The 13,020-nt window shown below is 37.8% G+C and overlaps 1 protein-coding gene and 1 pseudogene across 1 annotated transcript in view; both read right to left on the bottom strand.

Moving 5' to 3' along the window:
* The window catches only part of DENND5B (DENN/MADD domain containing 5B), an 831,092-nt gene that overhangs the window by 794,237 nt on the left and 23,835 nt on the right, over positions 1–13,020 (bottom strand). The window lies entirely within an intron of this gene.
* Positions 4,947–13,020, bottom strand: part of LOC102773441 — an 8,874-nt pseudogene continuing 800 nt past the window's right edge.

Below are 13,020 nucleotides of genomic sequence, written 5' to 3'. Positions count from 1 at the left end.
TTAAAAAAAAAACTATGAACAAATTCCTATGCACACTGCACATATCTTATTTTGAAGTAAAAAAACAAAACGGGAACAAATACAATATTTATATTTGCATGTGGCCCCGCGGGCCGTAGTTTGAGGACCCCTGTTCTTCAGTATGGGAAATGGACAAAATAGAGGGGATGGACAAGTATGAGAAAGATAGCAGTAGGAATATCCCATACGTTTTCTTCTTCTTTTCTGTTTCTTAGTGACCAGCTTACCAATGGCAGCTTACCATTGCAGAGGAAGCGTGGTTTAGCAACCAGACCTTACACCAGAATTCTATTTTTGGCTCAAAGTGACCTTGAGGAAGTGACACATTTACTCTTCTTCTCATAACCAATAAACGAATTAAAATAAAACTGATTATTGCTCGGGTGAACTCTAAGCTATTCTAAAATGATCCTACTATTTTAGGTTTTATGTAAAACTATTTGCTTACAAGTAGATTAATTACAAAGTTTTGAGGAATTTAGTTATGAAAAGAGTCATATGATGTAAAAAGAGGAAGTTTACCAGTTTTGGGTTTTGAATTTGGAGATAAAAGCAAGAAAACTCAGATATAGGGTAAACGTTTTTATTTTTGCATCCCAGTTTAATATTTTTGAGAAAACTTTGGGAGAATAAGCTGACATTTTCCATTTTAGAGAACTGGTTTTGCAGTTAAACAGTCCAGGGTTTGTATTGTAGTTCTGCTGTCTACTTCTCTGGCAAAGTTATTTAACTTTAGTTCTCAATTTCACCATCTATATAAATGGAGCAAATAATACCACTTTGTTAGGGTTGTTCTGAGAAGGGCATATAATAAGTGCAGTATACAGCTATAATTATAATAACAATATTAATTTTACTGAGATATGGAATAAAATGATAGTGGTGTTGGGAGAAGATAAATAGCTTTGTTTACTTTGTCTTTATGAAGATTTCTTTTTAGCCACATAATTTTTTTTGGGGGGGGGGGAAGGGTTACTTATCTTTATAACACATGGGTTGATATCATGATTCCTAAAGCCATTCTCAAATTTAAACTAAACAGCTGGGTATGACTGATCAAAGTCACTTGATTTAAAGCCAAGAAGAATAAACCTGTTTTTATAAAATCTAGCAAACCAAAATGTAAGCAGCAAACTAAAAAAATAAATTAAAAAAAAAAGTTTCTACAGCTATAGTCACATAATATCCGAATGAACAGTGAAAAGATTTAGTTACTTATGAAGATATATGAAAATCTACAATGTACAGTGTCAGATAATCAGAAACTATTCCATATGCATTTTCTTTGCCCACTAAACTGCTACAACACAGAAAAAAGAGGTCAAGAACCACATGAAGACCCTGCCAGCCTTGGTGCACTGTAGCAGAGTGGGGCAGTTTTAGTTTCGGCAAATAGTTCACTGGCATGTGGTCAGTTTGAAGTTTCCTGCTGCACCCTCCGAGCTGGAGAGAGGGAACCAAAAGTGCTGACATCCTCATTTGACTTCATCACTCATGCCTGAGCACACACACCAACACTTCCGGTGCAAAACCCGCTCTGACTGTCGAGTCTGACACCCCAGCCCTCTGCAGACCTGGCTAGGGATGGTGCTTGGATTAAGGAAGTTTGGAAAGCATTAGCGCTCAGTTATGGGAACATGCTATGTTTCCTTACTGTATGTTTTACTTCATAAAGATTGGCTTTGAAAGCTTCTGATAACTTTCATTTAGAGCAAGCGATTATTACTCAAGGCGGTTACTCACTCTCATGAATATAAGCTGGATGACAGCATATTTAAGAAAGAGCTAATTTAGAAATATAATGCCCTTTCTTTCCAACTTGGGCCTGGCATAATGGCTCCCACAAAGAAGGGTAGAAGGGCCGTTCTCTGCCATCAACTAGGTAGTGACCAGAGAATGCACCACCAACATTCACAAGTGTATCCATGGAGTGGGTTTCAAGAAGCGTGCCCCTTGGGCACTCAGAGACATCCAGAAATTTGTCATAAAGAAGATGGGAGCTCCAGACATATGCATCGACACCAGGCTCAACAAAGCTGCCTCGGCCAAAGGAATAAGGAATGCCCCATACTGTATCTGGATGCAGTTGTCCAGAACATGGAATGAGGATGGAGATTCACCAAACAAGCTCTATTTGTTGGTTACCTACGTACCTGTCACCACTTTAAAAAATGTACAAACAGTTACTGTGGAGAAGAACGAACTGCTGTTCGGTGAGTAAAGTTATAAAACTGCCCAAAGTATATGTACATATACTAGTATACATCCTATATAGTAAAAGCCCAGTGACCGAATGGCAGAACCACCAGAACGACTGGTCAACCAGCCACTATGACGTGCACTGACCACCAGGGGCCAGACGCTCAACACAGGAGCTGCCCCCTGGTGGTCAGTGCGCTACCACAGTGGGAGCGCGGCTCCACTGATCGGGATGAGCTGCTGCTCATGCTGCCAAGCCACTGGGCCTCTAGTGTGTGTGTGTGTGTGTGTGTGTGTGTGTGTGTGTTTTGCAATGGAAATTGCACTGAAAAAAATCTATCAGAAGATCTGAAATGGCTTGTCTCATTAATATCAACATAGCTATGTCTATCTTAACACTCTCGGTCTCAGTTTTCTTACCCATACAGTGGGAGGATTTCAAATTTCTAAGACTTTATGATTTTAGTGTGTGTTTCCCCATGTAGTTTCTTCCATTCTTCCACTTGTTGACTCATAAGCTCCATTAAAAGTTTATTTAATTTTACCCCTTAAAGTTTCCTCAAGTGCTTTAAGGTAGTCTACTATTGTTAGTTTGTTATTCTTTCAGAAACTCAGTAATTAAAAGAAGTAATCTTGCTAAGTTGAACTGAGACTGGGTATGATAGCTTGATTTTGACAACAGCATCTATATGTCACATAAAAGGAAAATTAGAATTTGAATTATTATGTAAATATTCAGTTCACATGATGATAAACATTTAGGTGTTTTGAGAAGTCTATATAATATGATATATTAACTAAAACCTTTACTTTAACTAGTAAACATGGCAATGATGAGAAATTTGCTCACTGGTGCCTTCTTTAAAATCCTGATATGTTTGTATGAAGTTTTTTGGGATGGCTAGGTGACCTGGGAAGGAGACAGAAACCTGCTTGCTTTGGGAGAGATGGAAAGCTAAACACAGTTACATTATTCTATTGACTAATCACCATGAAAAAAAAATGCCAAGATCCTTTAATAGTCTACCTGGTGTGGCTCAGTGGTTGAGTGTAGACCTATGAACCAAGAGGTCACAGTTCCATTACTGGTCTGGGCACATCACCGGGTTGCAGGCTCACTCCCCAGTGCGGGGCATACATGAGGCAGCAGATCAGTGATTCTCTCTCATTGTTGATGTTTTATCTCTCTATTCCTCTCCCTTACTCTCTGAAATCAATAAAAATATATATTTTTAAAAAATAAAAGATCCTTTAACACTGAAATTTTGAAGGATAGTTTGTTATACATCTGAAGGCTGTAACTACCACGAAGTCACCTGTAGTTGGCACCATGCTTCCCATTCCACCGCAGTATTCCAGCGCTTTCTCGCTACGTTTTGAAATACCTTCAGGGATTTTGAAATGCATTGCTTGCGTAGTTCCTTGAGGCTCCATCACTGCTAGAAATAAAGTTATGAAACCTAGCTGTGCACTTCCCATTAGTTAGTTCTTTACCTCGTCTAACAGAAGTCGTGTGGGTGTCTGATGCAGAATGCCTATAGATTTTACTCACAAGTTACATATCCAGATAATTCCTCTGCAAGCAGGAAATAATGATTAATCAGAAGAGTAAAAGGCGCTGCTGGATGTTTAAAAGGAATCTTCTATGGGGGGCTGTGAGTATTGTTATTTGCAATTTTTGCTTCTGCAATCTCTCCGGTTACCATTTGAAACTTTTGAGTCTACAAAATATAAGATGAGCGGGTGAAGGAACTGGTATTTGCCTTTTTGTTTATTACTAAATGATAGGTCATTTGTATCATTATTGAAAAATTACTATGGCTCTTGTTTTGAGTGGTTTTATGTTGTGATTTTAGCCCAAAGCTGTTCTTTTTCTTAGTTTTATGGTTCATGTACACTCCCCGTGGATTCCTTGCACAGCATTGTTCCCTGACAGAGAGAGTGAGCTGTGCTTTAAGTGCAGTTACTGTTAACCTTTCTTATGTGAGACTTTTTATTACAGCTTCTCTCCTCCTATTTGTTATTTCTATTTCTTGTTTCTGTGGCTGATATACAAGAGCTCTACTTCAGCCAGTTTTTTAGAACTTGTTAATTCTCTCAATTGCCAACTATTTGGGAATGAAATCCCCTCTACTTCTAAAGCATTAGCAAGGTACATTGGTAATACACAAGTGAGGATTTCTTGAAATTAAAATATGAAGTCTAGTTGACTTTACTAGGTCTTTTGGTCATTATGCCTTTAATGTCCTTGTGGTCTTTTATACATCCTGAAAAACCATGTTAGGTGAATGTCTTTGTTCAGAAAAACATTTTTAAACAAATTTTTGTTGGGCAGTAAAGAGAAAGAAACTAAACATCCAGTATGACTATTGGTGATGTTTTGATGTGTTTTATCTTTGTATCTGTTTGTTTTGAAAGTTGTGGTTATATTGTACATGGATTTTTTTTTTAAATCATGCTTTCCTTCTCCCACAAAACATTAAATTATTTTATTTTTCTAAACATTTAATAGATCTGTGATTTTCAAAGTAGTACTTTATTTTAGTTAGCATGTCCTCTATTGTTAGACATTTAAAATTTTCAAGATTTTAGATTATAAATAACTGTGAGAACACCACTATTTTCTTTATTTTTTTAAATGGATAGTTATATAAAGTTTAATATATTCATATCTTTTACATATTTGTAAAAAGCAACTTGTTCTAATTTATGAAAGAAATTTAATAGGCAATAAAATATTATTCTTTGTGAAGGTAAGAGGACAAATGTGTGAACATTTTTTAGAGCTTGTTTTTCATGGCTGTTGACCTTCTGGTCTTTTTACGGCCATTGTAGACTTCTGCACGATACCTATGTCCATCGCCCACAAATGGCTCCACATTTGTATTGTCTAGCTTTAGACAGCTCATTTGAATGAAATATGAATATGCCACATCTGTAGTCTCATCAAATTTGTTGCCCCTAATGTAGGTATTAGAGACTGTGGGATTTGTTTTCATTGATTGTGAACGTGCAACAGGTCCTTCCCCCTCTATGTTGCTGCTGACTATTGACAACACTTTAAGACTCCTGTTGTGTGAAGCCAGACTTTCACCTGAGATTCTTTGCCCCTGCATTTTCTATTCTGTTAAAAGAAAGATCCTTTGCTGCCAGGGTAGTGTTCCTTTTCAGTACATCAGCCAAAGTCCCCATCTCATCACAAGTTATTTTATTACAGCTGACATCAAGGTAGTGCAGGCTTTTGTTCAGGGGCGGTGCATAACTGTTTCAGACCACAGTTTTTCATGCTTTACTCCCGTAGTTCAACAAGGCAGTGATTTTCTTTCCACATGTGGCCTAGATGAACTGTGGGCTCTTCCTGTTTTACCACACAGTGTAGGTCGGTTTAGGTTTATTCCTGTAACTGATTGCTTTTGTGTTAGGGCTATAGCCAGTGTTGATCACACTTTGTTTTATTTTAAATTAAATCTTAATTGTTGAATGTATTACACCCGTTACCCTTCCTGCCCTCCCCCATTGATCCCTTCTAGCTTGCCCGCCCCAGGCCTTCACCACCCTATTGTTTGTGTTCCTGGTGCTTATCACACTTTGCATTCCCAGATCAGTCACCCAGATCTAAATCTCTAAGGATGAATCAATTTGTAGCAATGCAGCAAAGAACTTTCCACCTTTATTTTCAATCTCGTGTCCATGATTTTTAGGCATTTCAGAGTTTTAGTCTTAGTAGAGCTTTAGCAATCAGTTCTTCTTTGGGCCCAATATTATTAAACATAAAGGTTAAATAAATGAGATTGTATTGTTTCTGACAGAGTTTTGCAGCATCGTATGCACCAACATCCCTTACAAGGTGAAAGCTAACATCCAAACCATTAATATATGGCTTCTTCTCTAAAATTCTGGAAAGAACCCAAAAATCTTCATCTGTTACTGTTTCCAGTGGCATTGAGTGATTGCTACCAGCAGTGTGTAATGTGATTCCTCCCAATCCCTTTTCAGTTTCTTCCTCCACTGCTTGGAGTCTATGCAATATAAGAGGATTAATTTTCTGGGACTCTTCCATACATAGGTTATTAAAATATTCCTGGAGATTGCCAGTAGGTTCCTGGACACTGCCAGTAGGTTCTAGAGCTTTGCTATGGATGGCCTGGGCTCAGGCTGGAGGAATAGGGCTTGGAGTAGGGGCCGGAATGGAGGGCAGGACCTGCTCCTCTGACCCTGTAGCTGCAGCGGCCGGCAGCCTTGCCAAGACGCATCACCATTTTTATGGAAGGCAACTATGCTTACCACTATACCAACAACATCACCATTTTTAAAACCTATCTCGCCTTGGGGGGAAAAATTCATTGTAATTTATTCTTGGTTTAAGAGGTTAATAGCCTGACCCTAGGATTTTAAGGACAACTGCTGAATTAGGATTTTAAGCAAACCTGTTGGGTGCCATGTTTGTTTAAACTTACCTCATTTTTTTTTTTAAACTTTTACTTCTATGTGGCAGATACCTATATACTAGCTTTTGAAAATGTGAATTACATTGCTTTCTTCATAGACACAAGCTGGAACTGGATTTTTGTAAATAGGTCGTTGAGGAACATTGTAAGAGGACTTTCCTAACCAAGGCAGGTTCTTCTATGCCAAAAGCCTCATGTGAATGGAAAAGTATACCCATGCATACAAGGTAAATCCAGCGTGGGCTCTGCAAACACTGGTGCCTGAAAAGGAAATTCACAAGGCTTTGGCCCAAGTTTTCCTTTTGTCACTAGGTTAGAAATGGCCTGAGATTCTCCCAATAATTCGGTCACAGGAAAAAGGAAAAGCTTGTTGTTTGTTCCTCATTCCCATCCTATAGAGCACCTGGTGGAGCGCTGAGGTGGAATGAATTTCTGGTGGAATGAATGGAACCGAGGGTAGAGTACTTTGAGTTACCGCTTCTAAAGGCATGAAGATCAATTTTCATGGGGGAGGAATCGCTAGGGAAACCAAAATATGGACATTCAGAGCCTCATTCTTCAGTTATTTGGGTCATAAAATCTGATTTCAAGATGTCGGGGTATCGCCCTGGCCGGTTTGGCCCAGTGGATAGAGCATGGGCCTGTGGACTGAAAGGTCCTGGGTTAATTCCAGTCAAGGACATGTGCCTGGGTTGTGGGCTCAATCCCCAATGGGGGTCATACAGAAGGCAGCCAATCGGTGATTCTCTCTCATCATTGATGTTTCTATCTCTCCCTCTCCCTTCCTCTCTGAAATCATTAAAAATATGTTAAAAAAAAAAAAAAGATGTCAGGGTATTTATTTTTTTCTTTGCCCTGCCTCTCTCCTCCCCTTGCTAGTTTAGATGGTAATACAACTTAATATCCTGACTTTTCTTTGTCAGACAAGTAAAATTTTATTGAAAATGTCTTACACTTAGAAATAATCATTTCCCTTAATTTTCATTGTAACTTTAAAATTTAGGATCTGGTTCTAAATATATTACATTACCGTCACCATTAAAAAGAAGTCGAAGTGAGATTTATTACGGGACCTATATCTTTTATTCTCTAATGATAAATATGAATAGATGTATGTATGAGACTAAAGGAGACACAGACTTAGGCTGAAAACTGCAGTGTGTTTTGTTGTTGTCGCCCCCATTTTCTTGCTTTTGTATTTCGGGCATCCCGCACTGCATATGCTGCTCTCCAGAGCGTGTATACAGTGCACATAGTGTTCTGAGGATTGACTTTGTAACTGAACCAATTGGACTCCCATCCAGCAGTTACACACATTTTGGCATTTCTCCTGCCCATTTGTTTAATCTTTCCAGTTCATTTGATCTCCTGGCATGAGAGCTGACAGCTGCAGTTGCATATGGAGTTCATAAAGTAGCTGAAGAAGAAAAGGCCATGACCCAGTTCTTGTATAGTTTCATTTCACTGATGCCTGAGTTGGCAACTCAGGAATACTACAGATTTATTTTACAGGAGGAGAGTTTATGTATAAAAGGGGTTGATCATTGATCCTAAGTGGTGTAAGTTATATTTCCTAAATTCAATAGGAATTTTTGAGTACCTGTTAGTCACAGGGCTTTGTGTTATATGGACATTATATCTAATCCTTAGGATAATATTGTAAGAGAGGTGATATGACCCTCTTTTTCAGATGGAGAAAGCTGACTCAATGAGGGTAAACACTCATTGCTACATATTTAGTATTATAATGTAAATAGTACAACTGGAATTAAATTCAGGATCATCTATTGTCAGAGCTTTGGACTATCCATCATACACTGTAGCAGTAATGTGTGTGTGTGTGTGTATAGTATTTGATTTCTATTTTTCTGTTGATGGACATTGACTATTATGATGAAAGGTGCTATGAACATTATTTTACATGTCTTTTGGTGGAATTATTGGGCCACAGAGTATAGATATGTTCAGTTTTAGGAGACGTTGCCTGAAAGTCTTCCATAATGGTTCTGGTGTGTGAATATTCCAGTTGTCCCACTTCCTTGTTAGTACTTTCTGTTGGTTTTTAAAACTTTTAGCCATGTGGTATTTTGTGATTTTAATTGGCACATCTCTGGTAATTAATGATTTTATCAGAGATCTTCTTTTGTGAGTGCCCAATCAAAACTTCTGCTCATTATTAAAAAATAAAGCAAAAAAACTGGATTGTCTTTAGATATTATGGGGATCAAATTTTGAATTACAACTATTTCAGCTGCACTGTCTGATGTGTTCTCTATGTACTCAATAAACCTGATGTAGTTTACCACAGAGGGGACCACCCCCGCCCCGCCCCTCATTTTTTTGTTTCACTGGTTCTTCTCAATAACCAACCTGATTTTTTTTCCAACCTGATTTTTAAGTAAGCTCTAAGAAAGGATTCCACGAGAGACTTTTGGTTCTCCTCCTGTAAAATAATGGAATAATGTATACTGGAATGCTTTCCTGCCATAAAAAACCTCAAACCTGTAAAACAGGGAAAATATATATAGCAACACCGTATATATAAACCTTATATGCTTGAGGGACAAAGTGAATTAAAAAAACACACACCCTGAGTAAATAGAAATCTGAATAGCTTAAAAACATTGAGTTTGCAGTTAAAAATCTTCTAACAAAGCATACCAGGATGCTACTGGCCCAGGAACCACACCCTTAGGCCCTGAGGCCCGTAAGTGCAAGGAATAACCTTCACGGCTCTTTTGATGATCCGCGAGTGACATAACATTCTTGGTAAATGTTAAATAGAATTAAATTGATTGAATGGCATGGAACTATGTAGAGAATTTCCCTTCTCTTGAGAAATTGAACAATTTTTTTTTACCTTCTTTCTTTGGTAAGGAATCTTTAGTCTTTTCTCTGATTCATTTCAGAAAACGTATGGCCACTATTGAAATGAGAATGCTTTAACTTCTTGTAGATGTGAAATGGTACTTGCATGGTTAGCACTACATCAGGGTTTCCTTGGTGACCATCTAAGTCAGTGATGGCGAACCTATGACATGTCAGAGGTGACACGCGAACTCATTTTTTTGGTTGATTTTTCTGTGTTAAATGGCCTTTAAATATATAAAATAAATATCAAAAATGTCTTTGTTTTACTATGGTTGCAAATATCAAAAAATTTCTATATGTGACAGGGCACCAGAGTTCAGTTAGGGTTTTTCAAAATGCTGACATGCCGAGCTCAAAAGGTTCGCCATCACTGCTCTGAGTCATGTTGGGTATGAGTGTGGGCTATATTGCTCCCAGGCATACTGCTTTAACCTAACATCCTAACTGCTGCTAGTGTCTTACATGAGTTAACCAGAAGTAACACCAGTCCTCCTTCTACCTATGGTAATTAGGTTTTTTTTGTGTGTGTTTTGGAGGGGAAGGCAATGTGTGTGTGTTTCCTTACGTTAGTTTTGTTGAACACTCTGTTGTCCATTTTATTTATTTTTGGTCTGCCTTTTTAAAAAAATCTTCATTGTTGAAAGTATTCCGTAAGACCCCCTTTTTCCCCCATTGACCTTTCTAACCCACCTCGACCCCCTGCCCTAGGCTTTCACCACCTATTCTCTATGTCCATGGGTTATGCTTATATGCATACAAGTTCTTTGCTTGATCTCTTCCCCCCTCCCCCGCCCTTCCCTCGGAGATTCCACAGTCTGTTCCAATATTCCATGGTGTAAATGTACCACGGCTTTTTTTTATCCAGTCATCTACTGATGGACACCTGGGCTGTTTTCCAGATCTGAGCTATTACAAATTGTGCTGTTATAAACATAGGGGTGCATAAATTCTTTCTGATTGGTGTTTTGGGTTTCTTAAGAATATATTCCTAAAAATGGGATCCCTGGGTCAAATGCAGTTCCATATTTAATTTTTTGAGGAAACTCCATATTGTTTTCCATAATGTCTGCACCAGTCTGCATTCCCACCAGCAGTGTACTAGGGTTCCCTTTTCTCACATCCTTGTCAGCACGTTCTAGTTGTTGATGGTAGCCATTCTGACAGGTGTGAGGTGGTAGTTCATTGTCATTTTAATTTACATCTCTCTGATGATCAGTGACTCTGAGCATTTTTTTTTCATATGTCTCTTGGCCATCTGTATGTCTGCTTTAGAGAAGTGTCTATTTAGGTCCTTTGCCCATTTTTAAATTGTATTGTTTATCTTCCTTTTGTTAAGTTGTATGAGTTCCTTATCTATTTTGGGTATTAAGCCTTTATCAGGTGTTTCATTGCCAAATATGTTCTCACATATGGTAGGCTCTCTTTTAATTTTGTTGGGTTTCTTTTGCTGGGCAGAAGCTTTTCGTTTTCTCCTTAGTTTCCTTTGCCCTCAGAGATGTATCTGTAAACATATTGCTATGAGAGATGTCTGAGATTTTGCTGCCTATGGCTTCATCTAGGATTTTTATGTTTTCATGACTGTATTGCTGTTGATCTCTCCCTTAAAGTCCTCTAAAAGTTTTATATATATATATTTTAAATTATGCTCCTATATTGGATACATATGTGTTTACCAGGGTTATATCCTCTCATTGGATTGATCCCTTTAGTATTATGTAGTGACCTTTATTGTCTCTTGTGATGGCCTCATTTTGAAGTCTATTGTGTCAGATATGAGTATTGCTACTCCAGCTTCTTTTTGTTTCCATTTGCATGGGAAAAATTTTCCATCTCTTCACTCTCGTCCTGTGTGAGTCTTTTGTTCTGAGGTCGGTCTCTTGTCGACAGCATATAATTGGGTCATGCTTTTGTATCCATTCAGCTACCCCATGTCTTTTGATTAGAACATTTACTTTATTTACATTTAAGATTATTACTGATAGGCACTTATTTATTGCCATTTTAATTCTTTACACCTAAGTTTCTCTCTATATTTCTTCTTCTCATTACAGTAGTTCCTTTAGCATTTCTTGCAGGACAGGTTTGGTGGTGATAAACTCCTTTAACCTTTTTTATTTTTTGTCTGGGAAGCTCTTTATTTCACCATCTATTTTGAATGATAGCCTTGCTGGATATAGTATTCTTGGTTTCAGATACTTGTTTTTCCTTACCTTGAGTACTTCATACCACTCCCCTCTGGCCTATAGATTTTCTTATGAGACATCAGCTGACAGCCTTATGGGTAAAAAATTGCTTTTGTCTTGCTGCCTTTAAGGTTCTCTCTTGGTCTTTAATTTTTGGCATTTTAATTATGATGTGTCTAGGCATGGGCCTGTTTGGATTCTTCTTGCTTGGGACTCTCTGTGCCTTCTGAACTTGTATGACTTTTTCCTTCACCAGGTTAGGGAAGTTTTCTGCCATGATTTCTTCAAACATATTCTCTATCCCTTTCTCACTTTCTTCTCCTTCTGGTATTTGTACTGTACGAATATTATTACATTTCATATTGTCCCACAGCTCCCTTAAGCTGTCCTCCTGGTTTTTAATTGTTTTTTTCTTTTTGGTTCTCTGATTGAGTGATTTTTTTCTATCCTGTCTTCTGATTCACTGGTCCATTCCTCAGCTTCTCCTAATCTGCAGTGTATTCCATCCACTGTGTTGTTTGTTAGTGCTATGTCATACTTCATAGTTACTATATCATTTCTCATGCTGTTGAGCATCCTTGCCATTATTCTGCTGAACTCTATGTCTGATAAATTTCTTATCTTCATTTCTTTAGCTCTTCTTCTGGAGAAGTCTCTTGTTCTTTCATTTGGGGCTTATATTTTTATCTCCCCATTTTGGCTGCCTGTTTGGGTTTGTGTCTATATGTATTAGGTAGATTGGCTACAAGTCCCAATCTCTAGTGCAGGACAATATCAGATGCTATTTGTGACTTCTCAAAACACCTAAATGTTTATCATCATGTGGACTGAATATTTACATAATAACTCAAATTCTAATTTTCCTTTTATGTGACATATAGATGCTGTAGTTGAAATCAAGCTATCAAACCCAGTCTCAGTTCAACTTAGCAATATTACTTCTTTTAATTACTGACTTTCTGAAAGAATAACAAACTAACAATAGTAGACTACCTTAAAGCACTTGAGGAAACTTTAATGGGTAAAATTAAATAAACTTTTAATGGAGCTTATGAGTCAACAAGTGGAAGAATGGAAGAAACTACATGGGGAAACACACACTAAAATCATAAAGTCTTAGAAATTTGAAATCCTCCCACTGTATGGGTAAGAAAACTGAGACCGAGAGTGTTAAGATAGACATAGCTATGTTGATATTAATGAGACAAGCCATTTCAGATCTTCTGATAGATTTTTTTCAGTGCAATTTCCATTGCAAAACACACACACACACACACACACACACACACACACACTAG

Source organism: Myotis davidii, unplaced genomic scaffold, assembly GCF_000327345.1.
Source record: "Myotis davidii unplaced genomic scaffold, ASM32734v1 scaffold902, whole genome shotgun sequence".
In the NCBI taxonomy this organism is placed as follows: domain Eukaryota; kingdom Metazoa; phylum Chordata; class Mammalia; order Chiroptera; family Vespertilionidae; genus Myotis; species Myotis davidii.
Note: the sequence above shows the minus strand (reverse complement) of the source record. Positions and strands in the feature narration are given on the sequence as shown.